This window comes from Lepus europaeus, chromosome 16, assembly GCF_033115175.1.
Source record: "Lepus europaeus isolate LE1 chromosome 16, mLepTim1.pri, whole genome shotgun sequence".
In the NCBI taxonomy this organism is placed as follows: Eukaryota; Metazoa; Chordata; class Mammalia; order Lagomorpha; family Leporidae; genus Lepus; species Lepus europaeus.
The window spans coordinates 9966060-9978420 of NC_084842.1; the positions used below are offsets into that span (position 1 = coordinate 9966060).

Sequence of the window (12361 nt, forward strand, 5' to 3'; positions counted from 1 at the left end):
AGTTTGTGCCAGCCACCGTGCCAATGGACAAGACCGAAATTGTGCCTGCTCCCAAGATGTTTACAGTTTGCTGGGAGAGATAAACACATACACACACAAGCAGGCACCACCATAAGGTAGGCAGGGCCTACATAAATTAAACAGGGAGGGGATGAATGTTGTGCAGCATGTTAAGCCACTGGTTGAAATGCCTGCATCCCATATTGGAGTGCCAGTTTGAGTCCTGGTTACTCGGCTTCCAATCCGCCTTCCTGCTAATGCATACCCTGGGAGGCAGCAGAAGATGGTGCAAGTACTTTGGTTCCTGCCACTCACATGGGAGACTTGCATGAAATCCTGAGCTCCTGGCTTCAGTCTGACCAAGTCCTGGATATTATAGGCATTTGGGGAATGAAACAGCAGAAGAAAGATTCTCTCTCACTCTCTCTTTCCCTCTCCCTCCCCTTTCTCTCCCTTCCTCCTCTCTCTATCACTCTGCCTTTAAATAAATAGATAGATCTTTTAAAAATAAATTAAACAGGAAGGGGGAGGAGTGGCCACAAACACCTTTCTGACCTAGAGGTATTTAAACTGAGACCAAAAGAATGACCAAAGTGAGAAGAGACTAGATAAAAGAGCATAAAAATTTAGAGGCAGAGTAGAGCTTGGATGTTTGGAAAACACATCTAGTGTGGGAAGAGCTGAGTGAGAGCAGGTGAGGGAAAGTATAAGATGAGGTCAGGGACCAGCATCTGGTGTAGCAGTTAAAATGCTGCTTGGGATGCCTAGGTTTGAATCCCAACTCTGCTCTCAATTCCACCTCCCTGTTAATGTATACCCTGGGAAGTAGCAGTGATGGCTAAAGTACTTGAGTCCCTGCCATCTGTACAGGGGACCAAGATTGAATTCTTTGGTTCTTGGCTTCAGCCTGGCCCAGCCCTGGCTATTGCAGGCATTTGGGGAGTGAATCAGCTGGTGGAAGGTCTCTCTCTGCCTTTCAAATTAAAAATAAGGGCCAGTGCTAAGGCATAGTATGAGAGCCACCGCCTGCAGTGCCAGCATCCCAGATGGGCACCAGTTTGAGTTCTGGCTGCTCCACTTCCAATCACTTCCACTGCTATGGCCTGGGAAAGTGGTAGAAGATGGCTAAGTCCTTGGGCCCCTGCACCTGCGTGGGAGACTCAGAAGAAGCTCCTGGCTCCTGGCTTTGGATGGGCACAGATTCAGCCACTGGGGCCATTTGGGGAGTGAACCAGCAGATGGAAGACCTCTCTCTCTCTCTCTCTCTCTCTCTCTCTGCTTCTCCTTCTCCCTCTGTATAACTCTTTCAAATAAATAAAGAAATAAATCTTTTTTTTTATTCTTTGACAGAGTGGACAGTGAGAGAAAGAGAGACAGAGAGAAAGGTCTTCCTTTTGCCGTTGGTTCATCCTCCAATGGCCGCCGCAGCCGGCGTGCTGTGGCCGGCGCACCGCGTTGATCCGAAGGCAGGAGCCAGGTGCTTCTCCTGGTCTCCCATGGGGTGCAGGGCCCAAGGACTTGGGCCACCCTCCATTGCACTCCCGGGCCATAGCAAAGAGCTGGACTAGAAGAGGGGCAACCGGGACAGAATCCGGTGCCCCGACCGGGACTAGAACCCGGTGTGCCGGCGCCTCAAGGTGGAGGATTAGCCTGTTGAACCACGGCGCCGGCCAAAATTAATCTTTTAAAAAATAGATAAATAAATTTTAGAAAAAAAGGATGAGGTCAGTGGGACACAGGGCAGGGCCTATAATATAAAGTTCAGTTGCCATAGTAAGAAGTTTTAATTTATGATACTTGGACTTCAGCAGAGAAATGTCATTATCTCAGTTAAGTTTTTAATGGAAATGGAAATGTGGACAAGAAGGAGAGGACACTTAGAAGGCTATTGGAGCAGTTCAGGTGAAGTGGACTTGAGCTGAGACAGTGATATTAGCACCAGAAAAGGAAAAATTCAAAATATATTTCGGAGACAAAATCGAAAGGATGTGTTGACAGATTGCCTACGGAGAAGGAGAGAATTAGTGATGATGACATTCAGGTTTTGGATAACTAGGGGGATGAAAGGGTTGTTCAATGAGAATGAGAAACTTCCGGAAGAAAACACTTTAGAGGGGAAGATTAAGACTTAAACTTAGACATGGTAAATTTACATATGAGGCATATGAAAGGAGATACTATGTAAGAATCTGGACATACGATTATGAAGTTTAGCAATGGGTATGGACAAGAGACCCAAAGTAGGGGCTGAACATACAGGTGATATTGAAGGCCGTGGGAGGCATGAGGTCACCTTCTCAGGAGAGAAGGGTGGATAATGAGGAGAGATTCCAAGACAAAGCCCAAGGAGCCATGACCTTTCAAGACCAGGAGGAAGCAGAGGACCTGGGAAAGGAGGCATGATGGAGGTGTAGAAGGGGAATGAGCAACAAGTGGGTCCACCACAAGCAAGAAAAGAGGAGGTCTCGATCAGGTCAAATGTAAATAAGTAAATAAGAAGGTTATGAAAACGTCCACTGAATCTGGCAATAAAGAGGCCATCGGTGGCCTGAGCAAGAGCAGCTTTGCCAGATTAGTAGGGTGGAGGAAGAATTGATTATGTTAGAAAGTGAATGAGGAGGAAGAAAACAGCCATTCCTAAAAATTGAAAAGAAGCAAAAACAAGTGAATCTGAATAACCTCAAATGAGAATTAGGTCATATAGTTATCATATTAGTCAACGAAACAGAATCCTAGGATATAGAAATACAAAGGCACTTCATAAAGTTCATGGAAAATGGAATTGGAAGATAAGTTTACCCTGATGCAGAAATTTTTGAACCCATGCATGTTATTTTCATTACATGCATTTTCCATGAACTTTTTCAGAAAACCCATGTGATTAGAGAGGCTGGGAAGTCCTGCCATCTGCCACTAAAAGCTGTACAACCAATGGCATAAATCAGCCTGTGTCCAAAGGCCTGGAAACCCAGAGGGCCACTTGTGGAAGTTCCAGACTTCAAAGGTCCCAAAATCTGGAGTTCTGATGTACAAGGGCAGGAGAAAACCGATACCCCAATGCCAGAAGAGAACAATGAGTTCATTTTTCCTTGCCTTTTGGTTCTTTCTAGACCCTCCACTGGTTTCTATGGTCTATGCTCCCACTGAGTGAGATTCATCTTCCATCCTTGGTTCCCCAATTCATGTGCCAATTTCTTTCAGAAACACAAGACATACCCTGAAATAATGCTTTATCAACTATCTAGGTTTTCCTTAACCTGGTCAAGTTGTCATCTTACTAGGTACATGCTGAAGACCAAAAAGAAGAGTGAGGGGGGAGGGGCATTTAGCCTAGCAGTTAAGATAACCACATCCCTTGTCAGAACCTGAGTTAGAGTTCCAACTCCAGCTCCTGACTTCAGGTGCCTGCTAGTGCAGGGAGGCAGTTTAGTGATGGCTCAGTTAATTGGGTTCCTGCCACTTATGGGAAAGGTCTGGGTTGAGTTTTCATCTCTTGGCTTTGGCCCTGGCCCTGAACCAACCACTGCAGGCATTTGAGGCCTGAATCAGGAGACAATAGCTCTCTCAATTTTTTTAAAAAATAAAGAATGGCAAAGAAATCTTAAACTACTTTCAGTAATCTTATGCTTAGTAGTGACACTATTGCTAGTTTAATACATACATGTGTATATTTAAAGATAAATCAAATAATTATGAGAAGTAATTATTAGAAACCAAGAGATTTTATATCTCATATTAAAGAAATAAAAGCCTAAAATCTTAACTCTGAGTTGGAAATATCAACATGAAGTCATGATTTCTTTTCTCTTTATGAAAAATACCCATTTTCCAGATGTGCCCACCAGGTAGACTGATTCGGCCTAGAAGACTTAGATCTATAAAATCTCAGGACCAGTGGTCTCTCTCTGTTCAGGTGGTAGCTTTTACCCAGAAGGGCTTTTTGGAGAAACGCTGACTTGAGCTTTCTGCTGTAGAAAGCAAGAATCCAAGACTACTGAAACCCAGGGGCCAAAAGAAAAGACTCCCATAAGCCAAAGATGGGACAAGTTGAGTCTGAAAAGGAATGAAGCTCATAACAATTATAAAATGTCTTTAAATCATAGGAAAGAACAAGAACAACACCAAAATACCAGGTATTCATCACAAGTTGCTAAGGCACTAAATTCATTAATCTAAAAATCAGTAAATAAAGGAGAAGAAATAAGCATGTTTCCTGCTTTTCCTGTACAAGCTGTATTTCATAATGATCAAATAACCAGTTGTGGAGTGAAAGTTCCTTTTTTTTTTTTTTTTTTTAAAGCTCCATGTCATTCTTTTAAGCCAACATGGTTGCAGGGTGGGCATTTGCCTGACAGTTCAGAAGCCCACACTCCATATTAGAGTGCCTGGGCTCCATTGTAACCTGCTCTTGGCTCCAGCTTCCTGCTAATGCAGAGGGAGGCAGTGTTGATGACTCAAATGCTTGGGTTTCTGCCACCCACGTGGACTGAGTTCTTGGCTTCAGCTCAGTTCTGATCATTGTGGACATTTAGAGAGTGAATCACCGGATGTGAGCCCAATCTCTCTCTCTCTCTCAAATACATAAAATAACATGGCTGGAGAAGTTCCCCAGGGTGAAGGCTCACCCAGGGCACAGCTGGTCTCAGGACTAGAGATGCCATTGAATTGGTTTATTCTTTTAAGAGACGTTGCCAGATTACTTTCCAAAAACTGAAGGAAGAGATAAAGACTGGAAAGCACATTTTGGTAAGAATGCCTCCAATTCCATGAATTGAAGTCACGTGGACTGAGTGGAGACAGGAGGAGTATTGCCACTATGTTTGGCTCTCCTAGGCACTGGAGGTTCTCTGAGGTCCCCGCCTGGGCCTCTGCTGAGTGCCATTCATAAGGTGTACAGGGGAAGCCATGTTTCAGGATTGTATAACTGAGAGGTTCACAAAAAAAAGAGTGGAGCTATTTTAGAATCAGAGACCTAAGGCAGCTGCTGTGAGGAAGAAACCTGTGCAAGGCTCGGAGCAGTGTCTGGGGGCTTACTAACTGTGGGAGATTATTTGTCAAATGCCTTCATCATAGCTCTTTCCCATGGCTCCTGTGTATCACTGTGTTCCCAGTAAATGAAAACCTGTCAAAGGCCAGAACTCTAGCCAATTCATCACTCTCCACCTTGGTTTTCCCTACTATTGACTACCCCACAGTCGATCACTCAGTGATGTAATCGTTGATTAAAATAGGAGCAATGTATTTGTCAGCCTTTTATTGTTTTCACTACGAAACCTGAGAGGAGCAGCTTAGGAGGGAATGAAGCTCATTTCAGCTGCTTGCCGTTGGAGGTTCAGAGTCCAAGTTCAGGCAGCCACAATAGCCTGGCATCTGGCAGAGGCTGTAATGGAGGAACTACCACATGGCCAGCCAGCAAGCAGGGAGGTAGGGAGAACACTCGTCCTCTATCTTTTATATGGTCTCTCCATTATGGGGTCCGTATTGGGGTACAGTGGGTTGAGCCACTACCTGCCACGTGGGCATCCCTTATCAGAGTGCTGGTTAGAGTCTTGTCTGCTCCACTCTGATCCAGTTCCCTGCTAATGTGCCTGGGAAGGCAGCAGGAGATGGTCCAAGTAGTTGGATCCCTGCAGTGGATGTGGGAGACAAGAATGGAGTTCCTGGCTCCTGGCTTTGGCCTGGCCCAGCCCCAGCTGTTGTGGCCATTCAGGAAATGGATCAGCAGATGCAGGCTCTCTCTCTCTCTCTCTCTCCCTCTCTCTCTCTCCCTCTCTCTCTCTCTCCCTCTCTCTCTCTCCCACACACACACACACACACACACATTCTTCCTTCTCTCTCTGTTGCTCTGCTTCATCCAGGTCTCCCCTGAGGGTAGCAGTGACCCAAACACTTAGGTCATCTTTTACTGCTTTTCTTAGGCCATTAGCAGAGTGCTGGATCGGAAGTGGAGCAGGCAGGACTCAAACTGGCACTCACATGGGATGCTGGGTTTGCAGGTGGTGGCTTTGCTGACTATATCACATTGCTGGTCCCTAAGTGAGTACTTTAAAATTTTATGTTTTAAATTTTTTTTAACAAGGCAATACTTATTTGTCGGAAACCTACTGCCTCCCAGTCAGCAGTGGGGCTCTAAGGAAGGAATACCCCAATTTCTAATATAGAAAAGAGTGTATCTAAATACCTATCTTAAATAAAGGAAATCTCTTCGTGGTCCTCAATGCTCTTTTAAAATTGTTTTAAATTGAAATTTAATTCACAAACCATAAGAAGCACCATTTTAAAGTGTACCACTCAGTAGATCTTAGTGTATTTGCAACAGTGGGCAACTGCCATTAGCTAATTCTAGAGAATTCACATTACCCTAAAAGGAAACCCCACACCCATCAGCAGTCTCTCCCAATTCTCCTTCCCCTCATTTCCTAAAACCACTAATCTACATTCTGACTACTGATTTGTCTACTCTGGACATTTCCCGCAAGTGGAATCACACAACAGGCAGCGTATCTCCTTTAGCACAATATCTTCAAGGCTGATCCATGCTGCTGTGTGTCTCAGAACCTTATTCCGTTTTACGACTCAGTAATATTCCATAGCAGGTACACACCACATTTTGCATGCATCAGTTGGCGGGCTTCAGGGTTACCTCTACCGGCTGCCATGAGTAGAGCTGTTGGGAACACTGACGTCAAAGTTTTTATATGAAAAGATGCTTTTAGTTCTCTTGACTGCAGAGTTAGGAACAGAATCACTGGATCATACGCTTAACTCTGTTTAATTTGTTGAGACATTGTCAAGTTGTTTTCCACATTGCATGTACCATTTTACACTTCAAATTTCCCCACATCCTTGTCCAGATTTGTTATTTTCAGTGTTTTCAATTCTAGTCATTCTAGGGAGTATGCCTCAATAATTTTTAACATTATTAGGGGTCTTGAGACCAAAAATTTGAGAATTGCTTTTCTAACAAATAGCTTTAAAAAATGTTAATCAACTTGTTATCTCTATAACAAAGTACCCAAGGTATCTAACTATAAGGAGAGAAGGTTTCTTTAGCTTGTAGTTTTGTAGGTTCAAGTCCAAGACCTTGCAGTCCCATGGGTTTGGCCTTGTAAGGGCCACAGGTCATGATGGTGGAGTTGAGAGGAGGAAAGGTCACACGGGAAGCCAGGAAGCAGAGAGAAACTCGGAGTTTCATAGCAACAAGGTCTTGAGAACTACTTCCTGCGGGCACAGACACTGAAGAATATAAGAACCTCCCAATAGGTCCCGACCCCTAAAGCTTCCAATGTCTCCCAAAAATACCACTCTGGAAATCAACTTTATCTTTTTTTTTTTTTGAGATTTATTTTTATTTATTTGAAAGGCACAGTTACAGAGAGAGAGAGAGAGGGAAAGATAGCCAGGGCTAGGCAAGACGGAATCCAGGAGCCAGGAGCCCCATCTTGGTCTCCCACATGGGTCCAGGACCCAAACACTTGCGCCGTCATCTGCTGCTTTTCCAGATGCATCAGCAGGGAGCTGGATCGGAAGTGGAGCAGCCAGGACTGGAACTAGTGTCCATATGGGATGCTGGTGTTCAAGGAGGCAGATTTACCTGCTATGCCACAACACTGGCCTCTGGGGATCAAACTTTGAACACTGGACCTTTAAGGGAACCCCCAAAATAATATCCAAATCATATCATCATATCACCTATAATATTACCAATCCACACAATACTGACACAAAATTGTGTAATTCCAGGTAATCACGTTTACCTAGGAGAGACCAAATTTACAAAACCTTAGAACCCACATAACTATTAATAGTTATCCCTGGGCAGCGTTATGGCATAGTGGGTTAAGCTGCTACCTATGATGCCAGCATCCCTTATGGGCAGCGGTTTGAGTCCTGGCTGCTGCACTTCCAACCAGCTCCCTGCTAATGTGCCTGGGAAAGTAGCAGAAAACGGCCCAAGTGCTTGGGCCCCTGCAACCACATAGGAGACCCTGATAAAGCTCCTGGCTCCTGGCTTCAGCCTGGCCCAGCCCTGGTCATTGAGGCCATCTGGGGAGTGAACCAGCAAATGGACGCTAGCTCTCTCTCTGTCTCTCCTTCTTTCTCTACCTTTCAAATCAATATCTTTTTTAAAAAAGTTTCCCATCAATCTTTTCTGTTAATTTTCACAGCTGTGGATGATGATTGCTTTGTTCCAATGCTATAAGAGGTATGGGTAGTGACTTTCTAATTCTACCAGTACTGTTGCATTCCTTATCCTTACAGACTATTTGGGAACATTGACAAATCCAGCAGGATAAATGCTTAATTTTGTCCTTTTCTTTACCAATTTTCAAAATCAAGCTAATTCATTAGTTGATGTAGAGGTGAAAAAGGAGGTATTTTCTTTTTGGTATCACTATGAATTCATTGATTTGTTGCATATTTGATGTGTTGCACTTCGTGACAATCATGATTCTTTTTCATGCTTAAATTGTTTCATCTTGACTCCAGTTCGTTTGACATAATCTCAGTAGTATTTGATAGCTACCGTGCCTTCTGGCATAACACAATGCCGCAGGCTCATCTTGTACAAATTCTGCCCCAGCTCGGAAATTGATTCATTTCCTAAAGGATTTCTGGCTCTTTTAGTGGAAAATGGCACTTAGACTATGAATTTGGAAACTAGAAGTGCTTGTGCCATTGTTTCCTGATTTTTTCTTTTAAGATTTATTCATTTATTTGAAAAAAAAGAGAGAAGGGGGGGGAGGAGAAGGGGGGGGGGAGAGAGAGAGAGAGAGAATCTTCCAATCTGCTGTTCACTCCCCAAGTGTCCACATCAGCTGGGGTTAGGTTGAGCTGAAGCCAAGAGCCAGAACTCCATCTGGGTCTCCTGTCTCCCTGGGTAGGAACCCAAGTACTTGGGCCTCTCAGGTACATCAACAGAAAGTTGGATTGAAAGAGTAGTTGGGGGGTGGGTGTGGGTAGGGACTCGTGCTGTGGCATATCAAGTAAAGCCACTGCCTGCAGTGCCAGCATCCCATATGGGCACTGGTTTGAGTCCCAGCTGCTCCACTTTCGATCCAGCTCTCTGCTAAGGCCTGGGAAAGCAGTGGAAGATGGCCCAAGTCCTTGGGCCTCTGCACCTGCATAGGAGACCCAGAAGAAGCACCTGGCTCCTGGTGGCACAGCTCAGATGGCTGTTGCAGCCATCTGGGGAGTGAACCAGCAGATGGAAGACTGCTCTCTCTCTCTGCCTCTGCCTCTCTGTAACTCTGCCTTTCAAATAAATAAATAAATAAATCTTAAAAAAAAAAAGTAGCTGGCATTCGCACTAGGCACCCTGACACGGGGTGTAGTTGGCCCAAACCTAGGCTTAACCCGCTGTGCCACAGTGCCTGGCCCATGCTCAGCCCATGCTTCTTGCTCTTTTTAGTGGACACTGCTAGATGTAACTCATACATATTTACACAATGATAAAAATTAATGAGGAATTCAGACTGACCTTGCCCATTCAAATCTCAGATTATAAAATTTATATCTACTTTCACTGCTTTGGCACATGTATCTCCTTTCTTTAACTAATAACCCTGAGTTCTAATGATATAAAGATATTTACTTGCTATTTTGTATACATATATATTATATAATATGTACTATACATCTATTTAACAGTACCAGTATTATTACTGACAATACAATTATTAATGCTGTCATTTACTTGCCTTTTATTTATTTATTTTGTCCTTAGGACATCTCATACCAAGGATATAAGTGTCAAGCTTATGAGTTTTAAAGTCAGTTTCAGGGCCAGTGTCTCAGGTTCAGCGGCCCTTGTGATGTGAGCGTCTCCAATCAGAGCAGCAGTTTGAGTCCCAGCTGCTCTGAATTCCATCCAGCCCCTGGCTAAGATGCATATGTACCAAGCAGCAGAAGACGTCCCAAGTATATGTGGAAGACCCTGATGAGTTCCAAGACCCTGGCTTCCCCTGGCTGTTGCAGCCATCTGGGGAATGAACTCACTAATGGAAGATCTTTCTCTGTGTCTCTTCCTCTTTCTCTCTGTAACTCCCTTTGCCTTTCACATGAATCTTTTATTGTTTTGTTTTTTTTTTTTTAAAGATTTTATTTGTTTATTTGAAAGGCAAAATTACCAAGAGGGAGAGGCAGAGCCAGAGAGAAGTCTTTGATCTGCTGGCTCACTCCCCAAATGGCTGCAATGGCCAGGGCTGGGCCAGATCAGAGCTAGGAGCCAGGGGTTTCATCAGGGTCTCCCAAGTGGGTGCAGGGGCCCAAGCGTTTGGGCCATCTTCTGCTGCTTTCCCAGGCCATTAGTAGGGAGCTGGATCAGAAGTGGAGCAGTCAGAACTTGAACGGGCACCCATATGGGATGCCGGAGCTGCAAGTAGCAGCTTTACCTGCGACACCACAACACCGGCCTCTCAAATAAATCTTAAAAACAAAACAAAATTAAAAACCCGAATAATAAAGTCAGTATCTTATTTTTCTCTGTGGAGATGACAGTGAATCTATATATGGATTTCTTTCTTCCCCTAAATGCTTATTTTTAAAAGAAATTTATAATATAAAACATTTACATGATTCCAAAACCATAAAGCAGTCTGTAGCCTTATGCCTTTATTAACAGAGAAGTTTAATTTTCATGGCTGCTTCCTTCCCTCGGTTCCTTTCCCTCGGCGTGCGGCTTCCACAGCCGGCTCCTGCTTGTCTGATGGTGCCACGCACTGGCCATCCTGACGCACATGGTGTCTGCTTTCAGGAAACAGTGCAGCTCCGGTGCTTGCTACAACACACGTCCTTTCCTCACATCGCGGTGAGAGCCCGGATCCGCTGAGCACAGGGCCGCACAGAGAACAGGGAAGGCTGTACAGTCATTGTCTACCGATTGGCAGCTTGCTGCCCTGGGGCCTTTATAGCAGGGCATCCTTTAGAAGACACTTATCAGTGGTTGACATTGAAAATCCGAATGCAGGGGCGGCGCTGTGGCGTAGCAGGTAAAGCTGCCACCGTAGCAGGTAAAACCGCATCCCATAAGGGCGCCGGTTCTAGTCCCGGCTGCTCCACTTCCAATCCAGCTCTCTGCTATGGCCTGGGAAAGCAGAAGATGGCCCACGTCCTTGGGCCCCCTGCACCCGCATGGGAGACCCGGGTGGAGGGGGTGGAGGCTCCTGATCCGCGCAGCTCCAACCATTGCGGCCACTTGGGGGGGCGAACCAGCAGATGGAAGACCTCTCGTTTTTTCTCTCTGCCTCTCCTTCTCTCTCTGTTCGTAACTCTGACTTTCAAATAAATAAACCTTAAAGAGAGAGAGAGAGAGAGAGAGAGAGAGATCTTGAGTGCCCCCAATAGGTCAGAGAAGGGAGAGCCAAAGGAAGGAGGCCTAGGGGAGGGTGACCACAGGGCTACCCTGGAAATAGGAAGCTAAGCTAACCCAGGAGGTGTCGCCCGCGCTCACTGTTCCCAGCAGTTTAAGTATAGCTAGTTCCTTCATCACTCCCAACAGTCCTACGGGGCATCTAGACCCCCAATCACCACCAGTAAAGATTTTTAAAAAAGATTTGTTTATTTGCAAGTCAGAGTTACACAGAGAGAAGGGGAGGCTGAGAAGGGAGAGGTCCTCCATCCATGGGTTCACACCCTAATTGGCCACAATGGTCAGGGCTGCGCCGATCCGAAGTCAGAAGTGGAGCAGCCGGGACTCGAACCGGCGCCCATATGTGGGGTTACTCAACTCTTGCCCAAGGGCAAGGATTGGATATCGCGCACACAGCGGTTTACCCAGACTGCGTGCACTTGGAGGTGGAACAAAGTACTGCAAGTCCCCCTGGCCCCTAAGTGGCCACCTCCTGACTGGTGCCGGCAGAGAACGAGCTCCCGGGGCCACCTGCAGACCACACCAGAACATCCATCTTCACGACTGCTAAGCTTCCAACATCACCCATAGCGTAAAGATCCTCAGAGTTCACGTCAGACGGGTCATGTGCCGGCGTCGTAACAAGGTTTCGAGGGTGGCACATCTCACGCAACCGCGTGAACAACCCAATCATCACGCTTATGAACTACGAAAAGGATCGAAAGCGAGTAATTGTTAAAAAGCCCCAAGCATGCGCCACTCATTTTACACAGAGAGTGACTCACGGAATGGCGACAGAAAGCGCATTGACACAGAAAACTCAGTATACCTTTAAACTCACATTGGTATTCGTGATCATTCTCGTTTCTACTCTAAAAATAAAACCAGAAGCAAAAATTAGCACGCCTTATTTTCTATGCAAATATATTCACTTACAGCCCCACCTATTGCAGGTCGATCCCGAACCCGGATCTTCATTTGCTTTACGACCGCACGTCGGGAAGTGACGTA

At 45.3% G+C, this 12361-nt stretch overlaps 1 non-coding gene across 1 annotated transcript; it reads right to left on the bottom strand.

The window, feature by feature from the left end:
- Window positions 1-11962: 11962 nt before the first annotated feature.
- On the bottom strand, window positions 11963-12069 carry LOC133775517 (small nucleolar RNA U13). Its single transcript, XR_009868260.1, has one exon. It is a non-coding gene; the product is annotated as a small nucleolar RNA U13 (small nucleolar RNA).
- Between the last annotated feature and the right edge of the window lie 292 nt (window positions 12070-12361).